Below are 12,106 nucleotides of genomic sequence, written 5' to 3'. Positions count from 1 at the left end.
CCCCCCCCACCCCCCAATTCCATCCCCATCCCAGCCTCGGCAGATACCCTCTGCTCCGCTCGCAGCGCCGACCCAGCCCTTCAGTGGACTGTGCAATTTGATCCATGCAGAAGATGATTCATGCTCTGTGATCTGGGCAGTAAGAGCAGGCAGAGGAATCCCTCTCTTCTCTATCTTACTCCCCCCACCCCACCCCAATCCACATCCATAATTCAGCATTTGTGCCTTCCTCCTCCTCCTCCTCCTCCTCCTCCTCCTCCTCTGGTCCCCCTTCCTGTCTGCTTTCTCTCACTGCTTTGGCTGCTGCTATTCGCTATAACGTGTGCACTCCATCACGGCATCCACCACCTAAGTCTCAGTGGTCTGCTAACCGCCCATCTGGAGGTCTACGCCGAACTGCACAGGTAAGGTGAGAGCAAAGCAAGAGTGCTACTTTTGCCTTGGTACAATTCGTAGTTTTCAGCGTGTGAATGCATCTTTTAAAAGTCTCGGGGTTTGATTCGGCTTCCTAACTTGCTGCATAATTTACCTTTTTTTTTTTTTTTTTTTTTCTTTTTTTTTTTTTGGTAATTAGATGATTTCTTTGGAGCAAAGACTTGGGGAAACGGTTGCTATGGTAGCGTCGTGAAGCAGCCGAAAAACAAAAAAAAAAACACAAACCCCACACATCAGGGGGTACATTAGAAATTGTTGGAGCGCTACTCGTTGGCATGCAATAAAGTTTCATGTCTTTGTTACTGATTCCCCCCCCACCCCCCACCCCCCACCGCCGACACACACACACACACAAGGCTGCTTTTCCTTTACCCACTCTCACAGAGAAACAGCGAAGCTTATCATGCGAGTTCAATCATTAGACTCTTGGTGGAGCTCAAAGGAAACTGGACTGTGTTGCTTTAACCAAACAGAAGTACACTAAGGTATGCAGTGACACATGTTGGATTTTAATCAGAATGATGTGTGGTTTGAGGCTAAAAAATAGATCGGGATTACAAGTTCTGAAATGTCATTTTTGCATAAGTCATTGAAATGATGTGTTCAAGCTGCTTAGTTATTCATTTCCATTCTTCATTTTTTGTTTTTTTTTCTGCATAAGTGTTGAAGTTGAATATTGAATTCAAAATCTATTCCAGACACTCTGACTAAGATAACTGATATGTAGGCTGACAGGCATTTCTGTTTATACCTCCTGTTTCTATCCCAGACACTCACATGCACCGACACAGCAATATGCAGCCAGCGGTTTGATAAGCAACCCTCAGCTCGAGGGAAGCGAATTGATTTGAAACACTGTGGCATTGCTTTAAGTTTGATTTCATGTTGACTTTCTGTTTCTATAATGGAACAAGCGGCTGGAAAACGAAGGGAGACACAAGAGTGTGTAACCTCTCAGCGAGGCTGGCTGTTGATGTGCTCCAACATAAGAGACTATTGAGGTGCAGTGAAGCTGAAGTCTGACGCAAGATTGTCAACACAGCTGGATTTCAAAGAGGCTGGTTCAGAGTGGGATACTGTTGAGATATTGGAATTGAGCGAGAGGAGAAAAACGTAACTCAAACTGTGATGTTTACAGGATAAAACCGCCCACCAGAGAGCAGATTTAACCACTCGTGCGCTGCATGTGTCTTGGACTCTTTCGCGTTTAATTGTGTGCATGTTCACTTCGCCTTGCGCTGTAACGCACCCTCGCTGCTGGTGAGCTGCACTGTTAAAGGCTGATGCTCGTGGATCGATGGGTATGAATGTGACGGGAGTTGCACAGTGGGGGGCGGGGTAAATCCGTCCTTGGCTTTCAAGGTTTTTGGAAAAAGAAACTCATGCTTGGTGTAAAAATGGCAATATTATCTTTGAATTTAAAACCTTGAGCTCTTCTTAAATTTCCATCATACAGCCAGGCTGCTAATCTGTCTTCGAAAGGTTTTCACTTGAAAGAGATCACCATTCAATCCGCTGCTGTTCAAGGTTGCTTCGTTTATTTTGCTTCTGTTGATGGTGTAAGTGCCGAAGCTAATGTTGTACCTTGTAGATGGTGAGAATTGATTTGAATATCCATCACAGAAGAAGAATTTCCTGTGCGTTGTTTGGAAACAACAGTACATTAATTAAATTTGCATGTAATTACACATCCTGGTTTCATAAATAGTTCAAGATGTGACAGCGATGGAAGAACAACATTGTTTTTTAGTGCAGAAATAATTGTGAATTAAAGATCTTAGCAACCGCACAATCACCAATATCTTTACTGGTTTGATGTAACGCTGCCTGTAATGAGTCGCTATCCTTTGTGTAGCTAAAATATTTACCTCCAGATCTCCATATGTCAGTGAGTATCAAGACTGAGCTCATTATAATGACCCAGTTGATTAACAGCAAACCTTGACTTCTCACAGGGACTCTCTGTCTGTGTATTTTGTTTTCCTTGAATTGAACACAGTGCAGCGCTTCGCAATATCAAATAAAGAACGTATATCTTCCTGTCAAGCAAACAAGAACTGAATCTGAGACAGTCTTCTCAAAAATGCTGTGAATGCAAGTACGCGTGGTTCTCTAGCTTTGTACGTCCACCATCCACCCCGGGCTCCTCCTCCTGACTTTATAGATCTGATGTTTCATACCGACTGCTTGTTTCAAAATTGACCTATGGAGCAGGGTGTAGTTACCTATCAACTACAGTTGGGACATCATGTTCAAACTCTCTAATAGTCATTGAAAAAAATAAAACAAATTGTATATCATTTATTCAACTATCATCTTGTCAGAAGGTGGCAGTGATGCACCGAAAAACTGTTTGTCAACAGGCATTAAATAACAAAAGAAGGGGGAAGAACAAGTTACTCCCAGGCTCTGGTAAAACAAGTGTGGTGCTGGGAAATTACTGAACAGCACAAACAAAATGTCTGTTTCTGTCTGTCTGAAATTTTGTTTGTGCTGTTCAGTTAATATATATAATTAGTTGTTGTGCAAACTGTGCCAGGTAAAGCTAGCAGTGTTTTTGAGAGCCAAGCACCAAGCAGATGGTCCATCCACAGATCAGCATTCATTGGCTATAACTTTGTCACCAGATGAAGTAAGTTTCATGTTGGACGTGCAGAGAAAACAACGTCCTTCATCTCAAAGATGACAGCGAAAACATGCCTCTCATCAGCTTTCTCAATAGCGAGGGTTTTCCAAGTTTGATGGCATTTGTTGAGCCCGAGTTTACAGCGTGAGTGAATCTCTCTCTCGGTCTTTCTGTGTGTGTGTGTGCGTGTGTGTGTGTGTGTGTGTGTGTGTGTGTGTGTGTGTGTGTGTGAATGGCAGCAGGAAGAGGAGGTGAGACTTTTAATTGTTAAAACAAGTTCCCCATGACCGTGATCTGTCTCTAATCTTTGGACAACTAAAGCGACTTATTAAACTCACTTTAGAGATCACTTAACGCAGAGCACACATATATCACATTGATCTCTTACATTAAAAAAAAAAAGACCCGTTTTGTCTTATAGATATAAGAACTTGTCAAAATATACAAATCAAACATGCATTTTTTTTTTTTTTTTATATATAGACAAACAAACATTGTTTCACTTCACCTAATCAAACATTGACGAATTGTAAAATCTTGACCTTGCACAGTTGTATACAAGCCACAAGAGGTTCAGGAAATTTCATAATGCAAATGAAATCCTGAAACACAGAGGCTGAGGCGTAATTCATTAATAATAAACCTAATGCTGCTCTTGTTTGAATGGGGCTATTAGCAGCGGATGGTCTGCATCTGGGTGTCAGAGCTAACAGGATTTCATCGGTGCACTTTCCATATAGCTGTTGATTAAAAAGGCCTCCAGCAGACAAGTTTGATTACCCAGCTGCTACCTGATTCTGGAATACAATAAGCATAATGGTGGCGATGCTAAATTACTTTCATGCCACGGCCGACTTGACATAAAACGTTAAAACGAGACCAGAAAGGAGACATTCACAGCTCTGAAATATAACTTAAAGAATTTTTTCACGGTTGTAGTCATCTCTATTCAATCACAAGACCGTTGCTTGTCTTGTCTTCTTTCAGTCTGTGAACAATAGATTTCCTTCAGATGGAAGAGCTGCCAAAATGCCTTTTCTACTGACATGTCAAACTGAATTCAAACCTCTATTCTTAACCCGGGCTGACATCGCTTCACTCACCTTCCTTTTTTTTTTTTTTTGTGGACAAAATGAAGTCTCTTTCAGACATAGTTTTAGAATAACACACTGAACCATCAATAAAACAATACTGAAAAATACCTGTTTACTTTCAGCGGCTCTGTGTAGATTCACCTGAACTGTTGGGGGCAAACAGCGCTTCTATTTTACTTACTATAAGTGTGTTCTGTATACAAACAGTTTGTTTCCCCACTTAAAGTCCCTTTTCCCCTTATTTAAAATAATGACGTTTATATGAGAAAGTGGAACCAAGATGTCGTACAGAGTGAGGGAATTCAGTAAAGCTTGAACAAAGGGCAAAATGAAATAAGAACGTTAGATATATGAGCAACCTTGTATTGTTTTCTACCTTTGAGTTTTTTTGGTTGTTTTTTTGGTTGTTTTTTTTAAACGTGTCCCTGGGGAGACTCACGGTACCGAATCCTTGCACGTGTGTCTCAGGAAGTGCCCTTTAAAATATGACTTTGATGGCATTTCTTCATCATTAGTCAGCTGGGAGCGAGAAGACAGAAGAGCTGTGTGAGGAAGGGGTGGAACAAAGCAACAAAGGTTTCCAGGCAAAGCCGAGATTGCTGCCTCTACTTTGTAAACACTTTCACCAGCTGAGCCTCAGCGATTCACACATCTGTTTGTCTCCGTTTTAGAAGTTACAACCATCTGCTTGACAACGAGCGCCGGGTTATTTCACGTGTTTGTTTGTTGTTAGTTTTTAAGCCAACTTTTCACGTTTCGAATTTTTAAGGGGTGACTTGTGAGACTCCCCCCCCGCTTCCCCCCACCCGCTTGTGATAAAATTCACCTTGATTGTTATTCAGCTGTGAAACATTTCTGGCCAAGCAAGTCGACCTTTGATATTTACAGGCTGCAGCCTGTTCGGTCTGATTTTATTGATTCCCATTGATTCATTCCTCATGGGGTGTCTCTCAGAATGTGTTTGCTTTGATCAACGGGTCCAATGGGTAAATACAAATGTCTGCTATCTTACTCCGACTTCAACCAGTCCATACTAATCTCCAGTGTGATAATATATTGCCAAGATACTGGTTTAAACGGCCTTTCCTTCCTCTTCCCGTTCCCTTTTTCCTTTCTGCTTAACTTCTCTCCTTTCTTCCTTCCTTCTTCTCTCCCATCCTTCCCTCTTTCTTTACTTCCTTCCCTCTTTTCCTCCTTCCTTCTCTTCTCCCATCTTTCCCTCATTCCTTCCTTCTTGTTTCAGTATCGAAGATGACAATCATAGTTTTTGTCCACTAGAGGTAGCAGAACCTGAATGTTGTCTGAGGATTGTTTCCAAAAGACCCAGTGGAGACTCTGCTGATCTGTAGAGTTTTTTTCAAAACAAACTCAACTAAGATGTTGTTGAAAATAAAAAAAAATTAAAAAATTAAAAAAAAAAAATATATATATATATACATATATATATATGTACAGAGAAATGGGGAGAAATACAAGTGTTGTTGTCTCAAGTGTGTCAGCATGATAGGATGCAAACATTTTGATCTCAGCCCGTTTATTTCATTAACATTTTACAAAAGCCATTCAAACACTGACAGATTGGGCTCATCCATAAACACACGTGCAGCAAAGTTGTCTTTTTTTTTTTTACAGTATGAAAGTGTTGCTGCAGTCCGCTATGGGGATTCCACTCACACTTGACAGTTTTAACATAAACTCTGGTTTCACAGCTTTAAAATAGTCCAGCTCATCAGGGATACGATTAAAGACCAAACCGTAACAAAATAAAAGGTTTGTTACGCGTTATTGCAAAAAGGTTGTTTTCCCTTTAAATTCACGACAAAATAAGTAAAATCGGAAGATGACGTGAGGTGAATAATTAGTTCATTTTCGATCTAACATCACATAGAAAATCTGAAAAATCGGATCTACTAATAAATGTATTTATGCAGATTTAAAATGCCTAACTGGGCCCACATTAGCAATGCATGCACAGCTGACACTGAAAATGCACATGCATATATTTTTAAAGACACCAAAAAAGAAGGGAGAGGGTGAGCATGTGGTACTTAACCCTGCCTCAGAGACATAAAGGCTGTCATGATAGGCCTTGACACCATAAGGTGATTTTAGGTACAACACTGACAACTCAAACGCTGCACTGGCGAGATAAAGTCTCCGTTTAAATTGCCTCCAATTTGAAATTAGCTCTGAATCTAATAAGCGCTTCCATGATTTCTTTTCTCCACATGAGAAAAGTCATTATCCAGTATCAGCACAGTATGTCAGCAATACTGCCGCCAACAGTGGCAGTGAAGCAGTTTGGTATGAGGTCGGGGACTTTTGACAGCATTTGAGCTTGTCAGCTATCAGTCTACACTTTTAAAGATTAAAAAGGACCCACAGGGGCATTTCTAGACCTTGTTCTGGCTCAAAAATGTGGCAGCGTGCAGCAAGTCACAAACAGCAGCAGTTACATTTGGTGCATGACCTAATTTTATCATAATCTGCCCTGCACTGCGCCAGATCCCCAAAAGGCGCCGTGGAATGACTACATTTGTGAACATGGAAATTGAAAAGGGCTGCCAAATTTGCAGGTGCCACATTAAACTGCTCATCTTAACAAGTCTCTCTTCTCTTGTCATGAAAACGTTACTCTCCTGAACATAGGTGTTGAATGTTACTTATTTCAGAGGCAATTTGACTTGTGTAAAACGTCGTCTTGGATCAATTGGAGTCTTGAAACTCGTGGAGTGGCTTGAAAGTGGAAAGACTAATTTCCATTTAAGAAGAAAATGTTTCTTTTTTTTTTTTTTACTGAAGTTGCTTTAATTTTCCCTTGTTTCAAGATGTTAAAGGTACATTTAATACTGAGACAATTCTTCAAACAAGCTAAATAGTATTTCTTTATGGTAAATATTAATAGTCCTGTTCTTAAATTGAAATAAATTTGGAAAGGATTTGAAAGATGGGTGCACATAACATCAATATTGCAACCCTATTAGCTGATATCTATCAAATTAAAACATTAAATTAGCCTATGCTGTCTGTGTCATACAAGTATTAGAAAGCTCGGAAAGTTCTGGACTCTTACGGGGCCAATTTATCATTATATATTTTTTAATTTCGACAAGCACACGTCAGGTCATTTTGCCGGACTGCTGCTACAAATCAGCACAAATGGCCTTGAGTAGGTGGAAGGCGATGCATATTCACCACCAGCATGCCGTCTTTAGCCATGACCTATTCTTTTTGGCCAATGGGAAAGAGAAGTGTGCCAGAATGATTAATGGTCATGATTACCTACTCAGAAAATGTGGTTTTCCAGCCCAGCAGCTTCACTTTTATGACTTAAACCTGGGGCAAGATGTTTCATCATGCAAGCAAGGCTGAACACAGACCACACAGGCAGTGTGTGCGGCGACGGCCGAACGTATCCCTGATAAAGTGTTTACTATCATCTGTGTGGACAGAAAGGTAAAGCCCTCCTGTGGATTGTTATGTGGACATTTACGGTGAAGTTGAACATCAATATTGGCCTCAGGAGTTTGTAGCCACCGTTGCTAAATTTCCATCTTGCTGTGTGCTTGTGGGGTGTATAAAACAGACTAATTCAATTACAGATTGTATTGAGCAAGAAAAGTGCTCTGAGGTTAAAACGCTTTCAAAATATCCACCGATGTGAATCTTGAGAGCCGTCTTCATGACATAGAGAAGCTATTGATCAAACAAGCCAAATGAGCCTGAAGGGGTTAATTGATGAAACCACAAGACGCCATGATACTATACAGCTTGTGATTACCAAACGCCTCACTGTTTGCTTCAGTGAGTGCATGTGAGTATTAAAGCCATGCAGCAGCCAACAGTGACGTCACCTATTGGTTTGTTATGAAGCCCCCAGTTCGGATTTTGGCCGGCGCCATCTTGCTAGTTTGGATTGGTTCGTAGTCAGAAGTGACCATATTTGGGCGAGAGGGGGCGCCTACAGGGGGGATCTGATTAGAAACCTGATGATACTATGTCCCGTCCACCGATAGCTGAAACCTGCCTCCGCCACAGGCCTGTCACTCAAACAGACACGCTCCTAAAAACACGGCTTTTTGAGGCAAGTTTTCTAATTAATGACGGGAATTTTTTTAGATGGACCGGCAGTAAACGAATAAGGAGGAGCGACTTTGGCTAACAAAAGCGTAGTAACAGAGAAACAAGTTATTGACTTATTGAATGGGAGTCTATGGAACCAGAGGCTTTTTTGGAGCCGACCTTTAGTGGCCCTCGCTGGTATAGCAGTTAAAGGCACTTCTGCATCGGCCTCATTTTTCAGATCCTGAAGCGACGTCCACTTTTACAAACAGTCTCTGATTAAATCCTGTTCATATGCAGAAGCTTCTGTATCTGCTTGTGGTTGCTTTTGCAGCACTTGTGCTCTGAGGAGCTCCCTGATGACCATCTCCAATCATTAACCTCAAGTTCATTTCTGTCACAAACACCACAGCGGCCCTCATTACAACGCAGCTCTACTCCACCTCAACAGAGCGACTCTCCATCTTGCCACGACGCCTCAAAGGTTAGCCCTTGTAAAAGGTTACAGCTCTCTGCGACATTTCCCTTGATGACTCCTGTTTTTTTTTTAATAAATATCAACTGGGTTGTTGTTGTTACTTGGAATTAAGTGCTTATTAAGCCGTAATAAGAGACTTTGTCCTGGATTTAGATGAACTGTTAACGAGGAACAGACCTGCGATTAATCAACAACGTAAACGAGCAGGCTCCTCGACGCAGGCGCGAAGCCTTCGGTCAAACCCTCTGCCAAAAATGAGGGAATTTCACCAACAGCTTACAGCACAGTTCACGGTGAACTGCAACTGACATAAATGTTAAAGTCAAATTAATTAGAGTGGATAACAGAAACATGAAGCGAAAAGGAAATATATCAAATGCTAAGCACTCTAATAATCTTCCATTTGCTTTTTTTGGCTCACCAACAGAATTTCTCGTGGCACTCGCACCATCATCCATCACCGAGCGGCTGGAAATATGAGAGCTGCTGAGGTTGTTCCAACAGCACAGGCAGGGATTTTTTTTTTGAAAGTGAGCAAAGCTCCGTTGCTGGCTCGGTAGTGGCAGACTCGCCCGGCGTGATCAACAACCCTATCAAACCCTGCAGATATATCATCGTCATTTTTGTGCTGTGGGACCTTAAAATCTTAGTTATTGCACCTTTAACGCCTTTAAACATGTCGGTGGGCCTCTATTACATCTGTCAGTTGGAGATTTTGCACATAAAAACGTTGCTGCAAATTCACCTGGACAAACAGCAATCCTTTCTCTAAAAGCTGCTGGAGGTAAAGCACCTGGCTGCATGAGCTGATTGGGAGTTGATTGAAATGCTAATCGAAAAATAACACGCGCATGTGCATTAGAGATATCTAGTGTCAACATATGCTACGCGTCAAAGCTGCAGAAAATGGACGAGCAATAAGCAACCAATAAGCAACCAATAAGCAACCAATAAGCAACCAATAAGCAACCTACTGTTTTATCGGATGACATGAAAGAAGTAAGACGTTCCTGTTGCCTGAGGTGCCAGTGAGTAGATGATGTATACAAGAATAATAGTAGTATATGATGCATCATAAATACTTTATGAACCATGCAAAGTAGCATTTTCTAACACCAGATTCTTCATTAAAATGTGAATGAGCAGAATAACAAACCCACACAGTGCACAAAAGGTGCTGCAGCCGGTGCACAGAGGAGTGAAATGTGTCACGTCTCCAGGCCCCCTCACTTTCAAATGAATGAACCTGTCATTTCTGTGCAGATTCACTCATTTCTTTAATGACTGGCAGCTCCTTGTGTTGCTGCCAGGAGGCCCCACCGGAGCAGCTCAGCTCGGCTCGGCTCGGCTCGGCTCAGCTCCGGCTCTACGTGCCGCAGAGCCACGGGGGCAATGGAGTTTGTTGCCACCGTGCGTCTGTTGTGCAGCTGCAGTGGCCCTGTTGGGCTCTCACCCTTTTCCCGTGCCACAGATTCATTGCGGCCTGCTGTCTTTCTTTATTTCTATCCGTCACGGCTTTGAGCAAAGCGGAAAATATTCTCGAAGTGCCCTCAGCAGAATGGCTCAGACACCGGGGTGTTTGGACTGAAGATTAAAGAGACAAGGGGTTCCTGGCTTAAATCTATGCACTGGGAGAAGTGAATCATATGCTTTTGTGCAAGGCACATGTCCCCCGGTGCTGCAGCCGGAACTGCTTTGTGCCCTCGAGCATTGTCGACGACTGTGGTTTTACTAAAGAGCTTAAAAGTAGAGCGTACGTGGGATTGTGAAGCGGGGCAATGCTGGAAAAACAAGAGTGCACAGTCAGCAAATCTTCCTCGGATTCATAAATATTATTGTATCGAGGTGTTTAATTCTGGAGCCCGTGTTATGCTTGATTCAGTCGGCGGTCCTCTGAGTCATCCCGGTGTTTAAATTGATGTTCTTTTCTCCAAGAAGGAGATTAAAACCATGCAGAAAACTAGTGTCTGCAAAATCAAAAACTACAGGATTTCTATCTTTATCAATCAGAATTAATTTAGCTCTTGTGATTCTGTATGCTTGAACTCGTACAGAGCTTTATTTACTCTACGAATAAACACGCATACTGTAATGTCAGCTCAGTGAACTATAATCATTGAAAAATTATGCTTAAACAACAAATTGCTGTGTCAATAAGGCAATTGTATCTCTTTGCACAACACCTACTTTTGCATTTAAATATATATTTACTAAAGAAAGCCAGCTCTGGTCTAGAAATAGAAATCATCACACGAGACATGAGCTAGTCGATATAAGTGCTGAAAACTTAATTCTGCAAAACATCCATTTAGCAGGCCACATCTGAATAAATTGTCACTCCTTTGCATTCAGTGTTAATGTGTAATCATGCGTGGAATTATACCACAATCATCATCTCATTTACGACCCACTCTCTCACCCTCTAGTTAAAGCAGAGCCCACACATCATTGATTTCTATATGTATGTAGGTGCGTCTGAACAGGTTGGGAGCATATGTGACGGTGAGCACGCTGATGTGGAAAAAAGATTTCGATGTTGCTTTAATGTACGAGAAACCTCCAGGTCCATCTGTCCCGCAGTGTGTTTGGTTCAACCGTATCACACGGACCGTGGAGTTAGAGTCTGTTCTTATGCTCTCGCTGTTATGTTTCGAAGCCCATTATAGTGTGATCACATCCGACGCATTTAAAGGTTCATTTGGGGCCCCATTTGGATAACGTATCGATACATGACAGTATTTTACTGCACCATGACGACATTTTTAGGGCACCCCATTCATTTATGTTATGATCAACCGTCTGCACTTTCTATAGCTCTTTATCACCTAAGCAGGCTCAAAGTCATTTACACTGTTTCCCATTCACACACTAATGGAGGTGCCACACAAAAGTTCTCACCATCAGGAATACATTCACACACAAATGGTGCAAAGCTGCCATCCGGAGCAGTTTGGGCGTTCAGTACCTTGAGGTCGAACCGGCAAACCTTTCCATTAGAGGGCAACCAGCTCACCCATCTGAGCCACAATCGCCGTAGTGATGCCATTTAATAAGAGATCACATGTCTCCAAAATCAAGAATGTCAGAAACTTCAACATACTGAGTTGTCATTCACTCATTCGTTTTCTATATCACCTGTCCACTCCAGGTTTTGTATGCGTACTTTCTAGGCTTGCTGAGAGGTGAGGTACTCTCTGGACAGACAGGCAACCACAAAAAAAAAAAAAAAAAAAAAAAAGCAGTAAATGCAAAAGTAACGATGAACTTTTCCATCCAGGCTACAACTTTTTTTTTGTTATTTTTGTATCCAATTCAAAGCACTACAACACAAAAATCTAGCTGGAATTATTATGTCCTGAGAACGGACGCTACATATTTATTCCTGCGTCTCTCTCCGTTGTGCTGAAACAG

General features: G+C 41.8%; 1 protein-coding gene across 1 annotated transcript in view; it reads left to right on the top strand.

Annotated features, from left to right (window-relative positions):
• Positions 1-330: 330 nt before the first annotated feature.
• The window catches only part of LOC138204486 (cadherin-18), a 143,894-nt gene continuing 132,118 nt past the window's right edge, over positions 331-12,106 (top strand). The window contains exon 1 of the mRNA XM_069159793.1: positions 331-404. The gene's annotated coding sequence lies outside the window, so the exon portion shown is untranslated. The remainder of the gene's footprint in view (positions 405-12,106) is intronic.

This window comes from Embiotoca jacksoni, unplaced genomic scaffold (assembly GCF_022577435.1).
Source record: "Embiotoca jacksoni isolate LCO1_2020_lvr unplaced genomic scaffold, fEmbJac1.0.p SCAF_25, whole genome shotgun sequence".
In the NCBI taxonomy this organism is placed as follows: domain Eukaryota; kingdom Metazoa; phylum Chordata; class Actinopteri; family Embiotocidae; genus Embiotoca; species Embiotoca jacksoni.
This window is presented reverse-complemented; position numbering and strand designations above follow the sequence as displayed.